Source organism: Herpailurus yagouaroundi, unplaced genomic scaffold (assembly GCF_014898765.1).
Source record: "Herpailurus yagouaroundi ecotype Mexico unplaced genomic scaffold, PumYag 141, whole genome shotgun sequence".
In the NCBI taxonomy this organism is placed as follows: Eukaryota; Metazoa; Chordata; class Mammalia; order Carnivora; family Felidae; genus Herpailurus; species Herpailurus yagouaroundi.
In genome coordinates, this window is record NW_024412396.1 from 69,621,092 (window position 1) to 69,637,825 (window position 16,734).

The window sequence follows — 16,734 nt, forward strand, 5'->3', positions numbered from 1 at the left end:
CATTAAACAAAGAGACACCTAGGAGTAAAGTGGGCGTAATGATACTGACCCTGAGGGTTTTAGGGTCCCAGCCCCCGGACGGACTGACAGCCACATCTGTCAGGAGTATGCAGCTTTCCAAGGTCAGCCTGCTCACCAGCCCGTGCCAAGCGGGAGCAGGGGAAAGCCCGCCTCCCCTTATTTATAAAACACCGATGATCCCAACTTTTGAGCGACAAGGGGGAGGGTGGCGGAGGGAGGGGGCACACATGTATCAACAACCAGGAGTGCACCACCTTCACCTTTTCATTTTTTATTTGTACAAAAACGGTAAAATGTTTTTACAGGCTAAGCCAACGGTGCTCGGAAGCTGAATTAGAGCATCCTTAATTAATATGTCAGAATATAAGAAATGATGAAAATATGTATAATTAAATTCTTGCACTAAAACAGGATTCGAAAATGTGACCAAAATAGCAGCTCCGCTTTCTTTCTTTCCTTTTTTTTTTTCTTCCCCTTTTTTCCCTCTCCCTCCCGGCCCCCTCCCTCCCCTCCTTCTCCAGAAAAACAACAATAATAATAAAAAAAAGGGAAGTGTCGGGGCTGTGGCAGCTGCCGCCTGTTTCGACCTTAAAGCGGGATGGGGTTGCCGGAGCTGACAGCCTGGTCACCCCCAAAATTAGACACAAATTGTCGAGATTAACAATTCTCCCCCAGTCAGGTGCTGGCTGCCTTATTTTCATACGAAGATGCTGCAGGCTGTGTGCTATGACAGCTGGGCACGTTGGTTCCCATACAGGCTCACACGGTGATAAGGCTGTTGGAGGCAGGTGCTCGGCAAAGCCGACATCGAGAATAAATATACAATTATGCTACGCGGGCCCGATCCTGACAGTTGGTTACTTATTTATTTACTTACTTACTTACTTACTTGCTTACTTTGGCTCCCAGTGTGATACAAAGGTGTCCCCGGACATGACCCTGAAGGTCGATAAGGCGATTATCCAGGGGTTCCCAAAAACGCACTGGGGCCCGTTTCTAAATTTGGAGCATGTGTGGTTGGGGTCTCGCGGGGCCCCATCCCGATGTCTCCAGAAAGTCCTGGGGACAGAGTTGCCTGTTTTTCCCCTTGAGAGGGAGACGCTCGGGGCATCCTGAGACCAACGCGGGACTCCGACCCAGGGATGCATCTGCTCCCTTGGGACACAAAAGGAAAAAAGAAAAATCACTTTCTGATCCCGGGAGGCGGAGTGTGATGAGACAGAACATCTTTGGTTTATCTGAGGAGGGGGTTGGGCTATGGGAGAGATGTTTTTTTAGGGCTTTGCTCTGTCTCCCTTACCCCTGTGAAGGGGGATTCCCCCACCTGGCCCTGCAGGGAAGCCAAGGGCAGGCCTTGTTACTGGGACTAAAGTGCACCTTTGTGGGAGGGAGCGGGGTAGGTGGTTCATAAGGACTTGAGGAATGACACCAGCATCTTCGTGAGACAAGACCTATTCAGTAGATGTGAACCCAGGTATTCCGGGGCGTCCGGGCAGGTGTCGGCTTTGGAGATGGGCCGAGAGTCAAACCCTGACTGTGAGACCGTAGGCCAGGCTTCAGATCTGTCATCTATAAAATGGGAATAACACCCCCAGCTCGGAGGGCTGTGTTCGAAATTAAATAAAAGAAAGTAGGCAAATCTCTGAGCAGATACGGAGAGGGGGTCCCCAGAGAGCCCTGCCAGGAAGAACCCAGAAGACGGGCCCGGCTTTCAGACCCACACGCACGCCTTTCCAGAGGCAGCCCACATCTGGAGATGGAGATAGGTGGAGGTGCCTGGGTCTGTTCACCTGCCACCTTGCGCCCTGTCCCTGCGGAGCGGTGTTCCTTCCAGAGTGGGGCCAGAGGCTTCGCTGGGCCCATATCCGGTGTAGCCTGTCTGTCTGCTTACCTGCCTCCTTTCCCGGGTATCCCGGGTCTGGCATAAGCATCTTGTTCCCAAACTCCACGTCGGCATCTCCTTTCTACAGATCCACAACCTGGACCGGATCTTTGTGCCATCCCCGCTCGGAGTGAGCGGTCCAGATGGGGGCCTGACATCTTCCATCACAGCCTCCCAGAGAAGTCACGCCAGACAGGGTTCAAGCCAAGGAAAGGGGTACCCCACCAGCCACCCCGCGCTGCCCCTTTCCTGAAGAAATGCCACATCCCCTGGGTGGGGCCCGCGTGGCTGGAGGCTTCTGGGGGAAAAGAAAGGACGAAAGAGGAAGAGAAAGAGGGTCAGAAAGAAAATGGTTCTTCGGGGCATCCTGGGTTCAGGAAATGAGAGAATTCCAGTCCCTGGAGAAGTGTTCTTACCAAGGTGGAGACTGTCTCTCAGCACAGCCTAGTGTCAGTCCCCTGGTGGTCAACTCACTAATATCCTGATTATCCCTCTAGATTTCTGAGTCCCTTGATATAAGAAAGAAAGGGGGCGGGGCGCCTGGGTGGCTCAGTAGGTTAGGCGTCTGACTTCAGCTCAGGTCACGATCTCACGGTTCATGGGTTCGAGCCCCACGTCGGGCTGTGTGCTGACACCTCGGAGCCTGGAGCCTGCTTCGGATTCTGTGTCTCCCTCTCTCTCTGCCCCTCTCCTGCTCCTGCTCTGTCTCTCTCTTTCTCAAAAATAAATAAACATTAAAAATTTTTGAAAAGAGGAAGAAAGGGCACAGAAATCTATCATACGCTGGGCGCTGGGAGTAAAGCTTCTCAGTTCTGACTAAACGCATCGACTGGCCTGGACCCAGTGCCAACTCCACCATTTGTAAATGGAGAGACCTCTGAGCCTCGGCTTCCAGGTCATTCTCATGGAGCATGTGTGTGGACAGCACTGTCCACAGACCCCGAGGGGAAGGACACGACGGAGGCCTTCCTCTGCCTGCTGCAAAGACAGGGGTCTGGAGACTTCCGTGTAACTGAAGGGGCTTTCAGTTTCCTTCTGCCTGCTGTGCGTCTTTGGACCACTCAGTCAGTCTCTCTGAATGTGAAGCGTCCCATCTCTCACGTTGATGGCAGACAATCTACGGGTCCAAGTTTCTTCTCCCATCTCTGTGCTATTTACCTACAGAATTCACCGGGGATTCGGTGCTGGAGGTCTCTGCCTCCCCCCTGACATCAGCACACAAGGGGCATTCAAAAAATAGTTGAGGGTATTTGACAGTGTGGGGGTGGGGCACATACTCCCAGCTCTGGGTAAACTGTATTTTTCTGGGTACCGGCTGCCTTATTTGAATGAGAAAGACAGGTGAATGGCTGTGTCTGTTTAGAGGGAAAGTGTCCTATGCCCTATTTCTCTTAATTCCACACAAGTCAAGTCAGCCCAGGTCCTGTGCATTCCATGCCATGTTCCAGGAATTGTCTGTGTGTTCTTTTTTTTTTTTTTTAATTTGTTATGTTTATTTATTTTGAGAGAGAGAGACAGAGGGCAAGCGAGGGAGGGACAGAGAGAGAGGGAAATGCAGGATCTGAAGCAGACTCCAGGCTCTGAGCTGTCAGCACAGGGCCCCACGCGGGGCTCGAACTCGCGAACCATGAGATCATGACCTGGGCCGCCCAGGCGCCCCGTCTGTGTGTCCTTTAACCTCCCTTGAAGTGTTCTCAGGATGCCCAACCTTGTGATATCAAGAGTGCTCTCTGCAGATAGCCCGTGCTTCCCCGACCCCAGAACGTTCTGCACGGACCGTCCCCCCGACCCCAGAACGTTCTGCACGGACCATCCCCATCAATGCTCAGGCAGTCATGTCAGGTCTGGCTGGCCAGTCATCTCTCCAAACGCTGGCACGCACATATTCCTGCACTAGGTTGGCCTGTCCAAAGGCCGTGTCTCTGCGCAGAGATGCTTTGAACCTTTACAAAACTGTTTTGCGGGGCACCTGGGTGGCGCAGTCGGTTAAGCGTCCGACTTCAGCCAGGTCATGATCTCGCGGTCCGTGAGTTCGAGCCCCGCGTCGGGCTCTGGGCTGACAGCTCAGAGCCTGGAGCCTGTTTCCGATTCTGTGTCTCCCTCTCTCTCTGCCCCTCCCCCGTTCATGCTCTGTCTCTCTCTGTCCCAAAAATAAATAAACATTAAAAAAAAAAAATTAAAAAAAAAAGAAACTGTTTTGCTGGTCACCCCTCCCTACAGGTACCGGCTCCGAGCGCCCACACTGAGCTCCAGCCCTGTCTGAGGGGCAGTGGGAGCTGTCGCCCCCGGGACACAAGACTGTGAGTGCTACAGACAGATTTGTGGGGACCTTGAATGCACTTTCTGGGGCTTCTTTGCAGAAAGGGCAGGGTTTCTCCCAGGAAACGACTTGTCTTGTTTTAGGGACGCTGCGAGCGGAGTAACTGATCCCGTCTCCACCCGGAAAACCCAGGGCCCTGTGTGACTTCCGGGAAGGATCCAGAGCTTGGTTTTGGTCACTAACTTCACCCCAGTACAATGACCCTTCTCCTGCCGTACTTTCCAGTTGTCCTCTATTCCTGACTCCTGTCGATTTAGTTGCCCCAGACACCTTTCTGCAAGCTTTGGCAAGTCCTTCGGGGCGGAGCTGGATGCAGATGAGGAAATACCGTCACCAAATAATTGTTGATGGCCTTTGAAGTTTTCCCAGTGGGGCTGGATGTTGCAGCTGGTTTGGGCCGGCCGGCTCTGTTTTCACCCTTCTCGCCCAAGGCCGAGAAGCAAGTGCTTGGCTGGTGGCCGGGAGAAAAATCGGGAATCTGCAACAAGGCGAAGGCTCGTCGTGTTAGGGGTCCCTCCACGTGGCGGAGAGCGAGCGCCCCTGGTTTCCAAAGCAGCCAAAGGGCTGCCCCAGAGGGCTGGTGGATTGAACCTTATAATAGACTTGAAAGCCACTGGCCCTCGGGCCGCCCGCCTTCAGGCAGGGCAGTGGCCCGTCCGGGCTCAGAGGTGGGGAACCGGCCCCTGCTGGTGGACAGGTGTTCATGCCTCAGCCCTGCACCCTGGTCCCACGGAGCTCCTGAGAGACAAGGCATCAGGTGTTGTCATGGGTGTTCCCTTGGACCCATGAAACCCAAGCTCTGGGGCTGGGGAGAAGGGCTCACCAGTGCGTCACCCTTCCAGCTGGGGCCTGTGTCATGCCCACGACCGAGGCCGGGGGCAGGTTACAGGCAAAGGTGAAATGTGCCGCAAGTTGGTATTCTGTTATATTACATTTGTGTGTCGTCTGTCCCTCTCACTAGACCGGATAACACGGATTCTCTATGCTCTACGGGTGGACAGGCGACTTTTGTCTGTCTGGATTTCCAGCATATCCTTGGTGCCTTGAACAGTACTTGGTTTATAATAGCTGCTCAATAAATACTCGTGAAAGGAAGGAGGTGGGGAGGGTGAGAGTGAGGGAGGAAGGGGGGAAAGGAAAGGGACGCTTTGGGCCAGAAGCCACCTGCGTGGAGGGAGGAATGTATACAGATATCAAAAGTGTATGTTACGCTATCAAATGGGTCTAACAGAAGTACGAGCTACATATTCCAGAGAAACCAAAGGAGACAGAGGTGGGATTAATTTCAAACAGAACCAGAGATGACTTCTCAGATGAGGTGACTTTTTTCTTTTTAATTGGATTTTGAGAGTGGAAGATGCTCATTTACCTCTTCCTAAAATTATATATTTTTAATTATAAGCAGAATACTTTCTCATTAGAGAAAAGTTGGAAAAGGCAGATGAGTATAAACACAAAAATTAAATCTCTCATGAACGCATCATCTAGTCAAAAACCACTGCTAGAACTCTGGTGTGTGTTTTACTCTCTTCTTGTTCTTCTCTGTATTTTTTCCCATAACTGAAGTCAGAATCTTCGCATTCTTTACAATTTCACCCATCCTCTATAATATGTACTTTTCAATATTTTAAACTATTGCGAAACTTTTTTTAAATGGCTGTAAGTAGTCCATCGCACAGATATTTCCTTATTTACCTGGCCATTTTACAATTGTTTGCTGTCTATATTGGCAAAATTTTCATTATTGGGCATAAGAGTTGGGAGACAATTTTTTAAACATTTTTTAATGTTTATTTTATTTTGAGAGAGGGCACGAGCAGGGGAGGAACAGAGAGAGAGAGAGAGGGAGAGAGAGAGAGACAGAGAGAGAATCCCAAGCAGGCTTCACGGTCAGCCTGACGCAGGGCTCCATCTTGCGACTGTGAGATCATGACCTGAGCCGAAATCGGATGCGTAACCTACTGAGCCACCCAGGTGCCCCCGGGAGACATCTTTTTATAGAATTAGTCACCTTTGGATTCTTTCCTTAGAACGACAAATCAAAGTAGAATTACTCGGCCATGGAAATATACGCTTTTAGACTTAGGTCTAAAAGAAGAAGAGGGACCTTCTTCTTCGGGAGGAATCTCATGAACTTGGGAACGATTCGCAGAGGCACATTTGTGTCTACCTCTTGAGTGGAGAGAGGCATAGGAAACCACGGTGCGGTGGTTATGGGAAGGATGATGATGGTTTAGAGATGATCCTGGTTGTCATGGTGACAAGGGGTGATGGTGGTGAGAAGGGCGGTGGCAATGTTGGTCGGGGTGATGTACATGGTCTTATTGGAAACGTGACAGCAAATATGACTGGGAGAGAGAACTTCCTTTCCTTGGCACTTTTTCCGATCTACCCCATTTCGGGGCAGTTAAGGACTTTCTGTCAATGACAGTCTCTGTTGAAAAGGAGTCCTCTATTCAGATGGGATTACAATAATAACTTAGAAGAACAAGGTTCTTGGACAACGTTCGCAAAAAGCAGTCCGTGTGCAAACCCTCACTCTGTCCTCGTAAACGGGGCTGGCCTCACTTCTGCTTGGGAGCATGTGCTTGCAAAATCACGGTGTCTGGAGAAAAATACTTTGTATTAAATTATAATTCTGGCTAGCTCAAAATTGTACAGCCATATTTTTTTTCTTTTCCTTTTGTTTTTTTTTTTGTATCCATCCTGCAGAAGGACACAACCCTCAAGGGCACGAATCTCTCCTCCTTCCTATTCCACCTGTGTCTGTATTTCAGGGACCAGCAGACGATGGCCCACGAGCCAAATCCAGCCCACTGCCCGCTTTTACGTGGCCCACACGCTAAGCATGGCTTTTATATCCTTGAAGGATCAATGAAAGGAAAAATAAAAAGATAAGAATATTTTGTGACCCGTGAAAAGAATATTGAATTCAAATTTTAGTGTCCATAAATAAAGTTTAATTGGGACACGGTCACACTCATCCACTGAAGTATCGTCTGTGGCTGCCCCAGAGTGACTCTGCCAGGACTGAGTACTTGTGACAGAGACAATCTGGCCCACAAAGCCTGAAATAGTCATTCTCTGGCCCTTTGCAGAGAAGGTTTGCCAACCTTTTGCAAATAGTCCACGCCCCGGTAAGCAAGATGCCTTTGGAGGGCCAGGCATGGATTTGCGTCGCAAACCAACACGAGCAGGGGCCCTGACACTCCTCACTTAAACTGCTTCAGTCTCAGACCCGGGGGAATAATATTTGCCTGGCAAATGGGACCTGCATTGCTTAAAAATTATGATGACTATGGGAATGCAGGACACAAGGTCCTACCTCATCAAACTGAACTGAACCTTTTGCCTTGAGCTTCCCGGTAGCCAGATCAAAAAGGGCAAGATGTTCATGATTCTCATGGTCCAGAAGAAGTGAAGTTCTTCTGGCCAAACAGACCAGAACACGCCGAGAGAATGATCTTCCCACGGGATTTCGTCAAAGGACACGTGCAGGGCCCGCGATGGTGCCTCACAGTCTTGGAACCATTCTTGCTGCCCTCTGCCTTAGGGAAATCTGAGATCACAGAGCCAAAGACCGTTTGACAGAAGCAATTCTGAGTCGGGCAAATGGTATGGACCGAGCACCAGCTGCCCATAGTTCCATTTGCTTGAGTGACAGACCCCAAAAGGTAGATTGCCCACAAGTCTTTTGAAAATGCCTTCATAAGTCTCATCTCTCGTATATGCTTTAAAAAAGGAAAAAGCGTTCGACCTCCCCCTTTACATCATCAGGCCCAAAAGACCTCCGTGATGGACTGTGAGGCTGAGGGGCGGCCTGCAACCAGGAGGGACCCAACATTCCCATCCGTGAGCATTTAACCCGACACACAGGCTCGCCTTGCAAACGCAAATAAATCACAATGTATTTTCAATTAGTTTGCACTCTTCCTAGCTGCTGTCCTGAGTAATTAGGAAAACAATTCACATTTTGCCAGGAGCTGATCTGAAGTGTTATCCCTGGAATAATTATCTGTCTGCAGCTCGCTTTCTCTGCTCCTCTCAGGTCAGCTGGCTGCAGGAGGACACCCAGAGAGCATTAATGAGCTCTCATTGAAGATGTTAAAAAGCTTGTATTGATCTGTTTGTCCAAGAAGGAGGTATTTGAGCCTCTCTGCTGAGGGCAGGAGAGACGGCGAAGCCTATCACAGGGGCTTTTAGCAGGCCTGGCTGTTCCCGCCCTCCACATCCTCTTCCTGGCAGGTCGCCATCGGGGGGGTCGGACTCCCAAACCCACCACGGGCTTTATTCTCCGCCCTCAGTGCCACTCAGCCTGTATTTAGGTTCTTTGAGTGTGTATGTGTGTGTGTGTGTGTGTGCGTGCGTGAGAGAGAGAGAGAGAGAGAGAAGGGAGAAAGAATGAAGACAGCACACTGAATGAGTATGAATCCCTAGCCCTCTACCAATATAAATGAACGAATAAGTAAGTGTGTGAGCTGAAGAAGAGTGAGCTGTTTCTTGCCGTAGCAAACCAGCCAATAGATGTAGAAGGAATTGGACAGTCACCATTTGGCAACTTAGGTAGTAAAAACTGATCCAGGCAAGAAATAGCAAGCACCAAAGTATGATGGGGAACAGGACATTTGCACAGCTTCCAGAAAGCTTATAACCAGATACTCTTAATGAAAAGGGAAAGAAAATGGGCGCCCGCCCGGGGGGGCGGGGGCTCCGTCGCTTGAGCGTCTGACTTTGGCTCGGGTCATGGTCTCACGGCTCATGGGTTCGAGCCCCGTGCCGGGCTCCGTGCTGACAGCTCGGAGCCTGGAGCCTGCTTCGGATTCTGTGTCTCCGTCTCGTCCTGCCTCTCTCTCTCTCTCTCAAAAATAAATATTGCAAATTAAAAAGAAAAAAGAAAGGGGAAACAAAAGAGTCACCTCACAGTGGAGAAACTGGTGGACACTCTCTTAACCAAGTGATCAAAGGTGACATCAACAGTAAGGGGACAGATTGCCATTACTTGTCTCCTGGTACCATGTGTCGAGGAGAACATAGTGTGGCTTCTGTGGCATTCCACGGGATATGCGAGCCCTGCGTCGAATGACCAGGAAACTGCAGACAAACTCTGGTTGCCAATGTTCCTCTAAAAGCCAGTTCATGAAAAGCACAGACAGACTGTAGAATGAATGGGGCCAGGTGAGGGAGACTAAGACAAGCAACCGAATGGAATGTGGTGTCCTCGCTCTGGTCCTGGGACAGGATAAGTAACTTGATTTTTCTCTGAAGAAGAAACGGTATTGGGACAATTGGTGAAATTTGAGTAAGATGTGGGGCTGGGATTGGGGGTATCTTCCTGTTAGTTTCTTGTTTTGACCACTGTGCCACGGGGACGTGACAGGGTCTATTTTGGGGGACATACACCTTGAAGTATTTATGGGTAGTGGAGCTCATGTCTGTAATTTACTCTCAAATGACTCAGCGACCCAAATAATAATGTGTGTCTGTATCTATATCCATCCATCCATCCATCTACAGGGATTGTGGTAAATGTTAACTTAGGGGATCTTGGTAAAGAGCATATAGGGGTTGTTTGTATTATTCTTAATACTTATGACTTAATACTTATTCTTCAAACTTTTCTGTAAGTCCAAGTAGTTTTTTTTCTTATTTAAAATTTTTTTAACGTTTTTATTTATTTTTGAGACAGAGAGAGACAGAGCATGAAGGGGGGAGGGGCAGACAGAGAAGGAGACACAGAATCGGAAACAGGCTCCAGGCTCTGAGCCATCAGCCCAGAGCCCGACGCGGGGCTCGAACTCACGGACCGCGACATCGTGACCTGAGCTGGAGTCGGACGCTTAACCGACTGCGCCACCCAGGCGCCCCAAGTCCAGGTAGTTTTTAAAAGAGTTTTTAAAAGAGAGGAAAGAGAGGAGGAAGGAAGGCAGGAAGAGAGGGAGGAAGGCAAGGGGAATGAATAACATCCTGGATCCCTTTCGGACATTCCCAGTAAAGGGCACTGGGATCTGTGGGAAGGATTTCAGCGGGTGACCGTGCCATGAGGACCCTGCCTCACGGGTGTTCAGCCCGGCAGGATGTGCTGGGCATGGCCTTGAGCTGGGAGACAGAGGAATAGAAGTCTGGCCCCAGCCCTGCTCTCAAGGACCTGGGCGGCCCAAAGGGAGTGCCTAACCTTCCCAGAGATCCAGGTCGCCTACCTACAGTTAGGACTGGAGCTCTGAGATCTCTGTGGAGCGACAGGCTTCTCTTGGAGTTAGAATGACGGGGTGAGGCAGATGGAAACAGTCACCGTTGGCACATGCTTCGGAGGCAGACAGGTATGGGTTCGGTTCCCTCGATCTGTTACTCGGTAATTACTTTCGTCCCTGAGCCTTGGTTTGCTTCTCTGGAAAATGGAGACAGTGTGGCCTGTCTGGCTGTGTCCTTGGAGGTTTCAGGGCGACCACAAGTGCAGATGCTCCGGAAGGAACAAGCACTTTGGCAAGGCTGGCTCCCTCACGCCCCCCCCCCCCCGCCTGCCCCCCCCCCCCACCCCCAAACACGAGGCCACCATGACTGTATTGGCTGGTCCACGTTGGAACAATTACACCTTTGTCCCGGGTCTTACCTAAACATGGGATCGGATTCTATTGACGTGACGACCCACCCCCTCCCATCTGCCAGCTGAGACTAGAGTATGCTCAAGTGCTGATTTTCCTGGCTCAGAATAAAGACGAGCCCCCAAACTGCATTCTCAGGGTGGATTCTGGGAGGCACCCGGTTAATGGTCTCAAGGGCATAGGAGCAGGTGAGCCCATAGGCTCCGGGAACACACCTTTTGTCTCCTGAGGGGTCAACCAGCCTTGCGGCCCTAATTAAGAGCTTATATCAGAGACCCATCTGCCCAACTTCACTATGGCTCTTCACCGGAAAATGTATTCCTTTGTCTACCCCCACCGCCTGAGTCTGCAGTTCTGTCAAAAGGTCACTGTTACAGAGCGTGGGACAGGGGCGGGGGTGACGAGGGTGGGAGGGAGGGCCCTGGTCAGCCCTGGTGGGAACGACAGCTTCCCCGGTAGGAGCAGAGGCTAGCAAATTTACAATAATAATAATGAATACATAGAAGCTTCCACCAAGAGCATACACGTTTGGACCAAACAATAGTGGCAACCTTTGGAGAGGGGCAGTTTCTCTCGAATAATGACGTGTTATTGATATGGTAATTTTTATATTAACAAATGTATGCTGGAAATGCTGTGATTTATTTTTTTTTTTTTCTTGGAGGGGAGAAAAAAAAGTAGCTTGCCTTAGCATCAATAATGATATGCTAATGACCCGTTTCCAAATTTAGATTTAAAAAAAAAATTAATTGGCAAATCTCAGATAGAGCGGAGAAGATAGCATTCTTGGTTGTGACCCAGTTTTCAGGTCCAAATGGAAGGTTTGGTAAATTTAAATTCCAGGCCCCCATATAGAAAAGAACCTGGAGACAGGCTTGTTTAGGGGGTTGTAGATTAATTATGCTCTGGGCTCTGGGTCTATCTCATGTTTAGAGAATCACGGTTTGACGAGAAATATCCAGAAGGTGTTCCCTGGGACCGCTGCTTACCCCTTTGCAGCCGAGTGCACAGGAGCACACGCACATGATACCCGTGCACACACACGTGCACGCACACGTGTATATGCCCACACGTACACAGGAAGCAGAAAGAAAGCTAAGGAAACCATCAAAAAATGTTTGTGAAGCAAAGGGGCAGCTTTCCTGATGGAAACAGAGGTGAACTGGTTTTGTTATTTAAAAAAAAACTTTTTTTTAATGTTTTTTTATTTTTCAGAGAGAGACAGAACATGAGCAGGGGAGGGGCAGAGACAGAGACACGCACGCACAGAATCCGAAGCAGGCTCCGGGCTCCCAGCTGCCAGCACAGAGCCCGACACGGGGCTCGAACGCACGAACCATGAGAACATGACCTGAGCCGAAGTCGGACGCTCAACCGACTGAGCCACCCAGGCGCCTATGTGTTTTAAACTTTTACTTATTTGGTTAGGTGTAGTTTTTTAAATCATTTATTTATTAATTACTTACTTATTTTTGAGAAGGAGAGAAAGAGAAGGGCAGAGGGAGGAAGAGAATCCTAAGTAGGTTCCACACCCAGCACAGAGCCTGACCCAGGACCCCGTCTCACAACTGGGAGATCATGACCTGAGCTGAGATCAAGAGCCGGATGCCTAACCGACTGAGCCACCCAGGGGCCCCTTTGTTATGATCTTTAAAAATAATTTCTGAACCTATATTCATTTTCTCTATAACCTGGAGTAAAAGATATTTTCTCATATGAGAGACCGAATGCACTTGGCCGATTCACTTTCCTGCAAGGCAGAAATATCCCAAGATATTTAAAGGGGGGGGGGGGAGGAGGAAATCTTTTAGATAATAATGAATAATCCCATGGCGGGTCTCCCTCTAGTTCTTTAAGCTTTCTCACCTTACCCTGTCCTTCCTCTCTCTTTCTTTTATTATTCTGCCTGCATTCGTTCTAATTTTTTTTTTTTAATGTTTTATGTTTGAGAGAGAGAGTACAAATGGGGAAGGTCAGAGAGGGAAGGGGGCAGAGAGGATCCAAAGCAGGCTCCAGGCTCCTTGCTGACAGCAGAGAGCCTGATGTGGGGCTTGAACTCATGAACCATAAGATCATGACCTGAGCCAGAGTCAGGTGCTCAACCGACTGAGCCACCCAGGGGCCCTTTCCCTGCATTCTTTCCACATTGATTGTCTGCATTCCGTCCCGGTCCAACCATTTTCTCTGTATTCTCTTTCTCACGCCTTCCCCACTCATTCCCTCCTTCTCCCCTTCCTCTGTCCCCTCTCCTTTCATTTCTATACCCTCTGCACCAAAGTAGGAGGAAAGTGACTTCCTGATTAACCAGAAGGCCAGTGGCCATGCTGGGCTGGGTATCTGCCCTTCTGATGAATCTATACAAACCGTTGGTCAAAGACAAACCCCTTGTTTGGCTCAGAAAGTCTTTCGACTGTGTCACAGTCGCAGTCTCTCTACTGGCGAGAAGAGTCCAATGAAGAAATGTGGAAATTTGGATGATGTGTCTCAGGGTCTTGGGCTATGGGTCTTTTTAAATTAAAAAAAAAAAAATTACTGTTTATTTATTTTTGAGAGAGCAAGAGACAGAGAGAGCGAGGCAGGGGCAGAGAGAGAGGGAGACACAGAATCCGAAGCAGGCTCCAGGCTCCGAGCTGTCAGCACAGAGCCCGACGCGGGGCTCGAACTCACGAGCTGTGGGATCATGACCTGAGCTGAAGTCGGACGCTTACCGACTGAGCCACCCAGGCGCCCCTTGGGCTATGGGTGTTTATTCTAGGGTTCGGTCCGTGTTTTGGGGGGTGGAGGAGGTCCAGGCTTCCGGGAGCTTCCTCTGGCAGAAGTTATGTTAATTGGGACATTAGCCAAGACTAGGAACTTTTCTGTCGATGTGCCTCTTTCCCCTGAAAAGTTTGGAGTTGGGGGGGGGGGAGTCAGTTCTCAAATGTCTCAGTTCATAGAATGACACTACATGTCATTGATGTCAATATTTCTGCAGAGGTGTATAATATAAAATTGTGAATGTGTTTAGAATCCAAATCCGAATTGGCCACCCTTACTTTGTGTTTCCGGGGCATCTGGCACCTTGTATCTCTCCACCCCACCGCTCACCACGGGAAGTTTAACTGATCGTCTTCCTCACTTGAATTCTGAGCAACCTGAAGTCGAGAACCTTGCTCCTTGGATAGCATGTGATCGACGCCAGCCAGATGCTGTTGTCCCAGGTGGGGTGGCACCAAATGGACACAGTTTCTACTTCTGCAGAGTTTATGAGCTCAGGGCAGAGAGTGTGGAACAGACTGAGATTCCACGTTACTGAATCCCCAGGGTATTGCACGATGTCTGGCACATTTCAGGTGTTCAATAGATGCCTTTGGAATGGATGGATGCGTAAATAATATAATACGTGAGCAAAATGATTGGCTTCGAGCAAGCCATGTATTACCTCTGTATATACACTACATGGGGGACTCTTCGTTCTCTTCGCTGATGAGGAAACTCAGTCAGGGGGTGAGGTGGTGCAGGGAAGAGCAGGTGGAGGGCCCGGGCTCCCCAACCCCTCACCTCTCTTCCAAGCAGCATCTCCAGCTCGGCTTCTGGAGCTCTGTCAGTGACAAAGGGGTCTTATTATTTACACCACAAGCCTGTGTCCTTGCTAAGTGTTTTCTGGTTATTTGCTGGAGGGTTGATGAAGCAAACAAGGAAAATGACAGGGTACTTTTTTTCTTAATTCATTTTAATATCTGGGTCTTGGTTTCCTGGTGGCAGCTCCAAGGATCCATTTGTCTGTCATCCTGCACTAAATGCTGGAGAAATGATGCACGCCCTGGCGAGGGGGCTGAGGATAGAGAGGAGGGTGGAACACTGGATATTCAGGACCAGTGGCTGCTGGCGCACAGGAACCAGGGAAAAGAAGGCGGGAAGAGAGGATGGCACCAGATGGCTAAGTGGGAGAGGAGAAGCCCCCCCACCGCTATGAAAGACAGAAAGTCATTGTAGAAAGAGGAAAAGCCTGCTGAGCTGAGACTCACATAGGGTGCAAGCTTCCCTTATCCACAGCTTAACATTCAGGGAGGCAGCAGGTGCATGCTAAAGAACGTGACCTCGGCATCCCAGACTCAAGTTCACATGTAACTGCTTCCTAACTATGCCGTTGTGGGCAAGACACTGAATCTGTCTGTGCCTAGGATTCCCCGAGCTTACAAACGGGATAAAAAAATACCTGCTTCTAAAGGTCACTATGATAGTAAGTGACTAGCTCTGTGTCAACGTCCAGTGGTCCTTCTCACCGGCAAATGAGACAATGTGGCCTTCGTCTCCACTCCCTACATTTTATGCCCAGTGGCCCTAATATCGCAACCACCCTCGAGGACTGTGATGTTCAACTGATAGCCACCGGCCACATTCGCTGTCAGGCACTTCAGCGTGACTAGTATGAATTGAGATGTGCCCTACACGTGAAATGCACACAGGCATACGGAGATTTCGTGCAATAAAAAGAATATGAAACATCGCATCGATAATATTTGTATTGATTACGTGTGGAGAGGATGGCGTTATGAATATATGAAGTTAAAGAAAAAATACTGTTCCTTAGGATATGAAACCCCACCTGCTGTCGTTTGCTTCCAGACTTAAAACCTGGCAGCCCCTGGTGTTATTTCATTCATGAGTTAGATCTCTGTTCCACGTGGATGTCCATCTTGCTTTTGACTGTTGACAGGTCTTCTTTACTTTTCCCTTTGAAAAAACCTACCTATCCCACGCTCCGCTTGGAGGTTAGACGGGCAAACTGAACTTCAAAGTGTGAACCAGCCCTGCCATCTTGCCCTGAAGTCACCGTGCCCTTGACTATTGCACCAAAGCTCTTGGACCCAGACAGAAGACCCAGACCTTTTGGTACGTGATATATGGAGACAGTCTGGATGAATATTAACTGTGAAAGGTGTGCATTATTCATTTCTGGTTCAAGGTGACAAGGTTAAGCCCGATAGCATCCTTTTAGTAGTATTAGGCTGTGATAAGGCATCTGGCATCGTTGCCCTGTTATCTGATTTCTCTGAAGCTCAGGGTAAATACTCAGCGTCCAAGCAGGGGCTCGACAGGGGCATGAGTGCTTAAACAACACATATTGGAAAATTTGCAATCAGAGGCAGCCTGGGAAATTTCCATTCTGACTGCTTTTCGCCCCCTTCCTTTGTTTTTCCTAGTGTTGAGGGATAATGGAAGGGGTCTAATGAATATCCATATTATGCACAGCTATTTGAACAAATAAATGAAGAAATAAAGGAGGGAGGGATGAATGGACGACTTGATGAATATGTGAGTTAATGAACCAATCAATTTCTGGATAAGCGGATGGATGGATAGATCAATCGATCGGTGTGTAACATACCGGATGTAGACATTTCTGTATAATTTGGCTGGGTAACTGGAAAAAAAAAAAGGCTGGTTAGCTAGCCAGATGGAGGGATGATGGATGAAGGAATATACGAATGAACAAATGAGTGAATGAATGGTGGGACAGAGAGGCGAAAGGAGAGATAGGCGAGTTCAATGTAATATTTGTAGGGGAGGCTGTTTCTGGCATCTTTATCTTCCCAACCTTGACGTTTATCTTCCTCCTTCTTCTCTGTTTTTCCGTCTTAGTACTTACCACTATCCAATAAATAATATCCTTTTTTTTTGGTTAATTGCCATCCTCACTAGAACACGGATGTCTCTATTTTATGTACTGCTACACCCGAAAGCCTTTGGCAGCGAAGGCATATAGTAAGCACTCAATAAATACTGGTTGAAGTGATGGATAACGACTGTGTAGATAAACAGATAGAAGACAGGTAAAAACATACAGAGAAAAGTAGCATAGAGACAAATGTTCAGAAAGAACGTGAGATTGGGGAACTAAAGCCACAGAGTATCCCGTCAGCTCCACC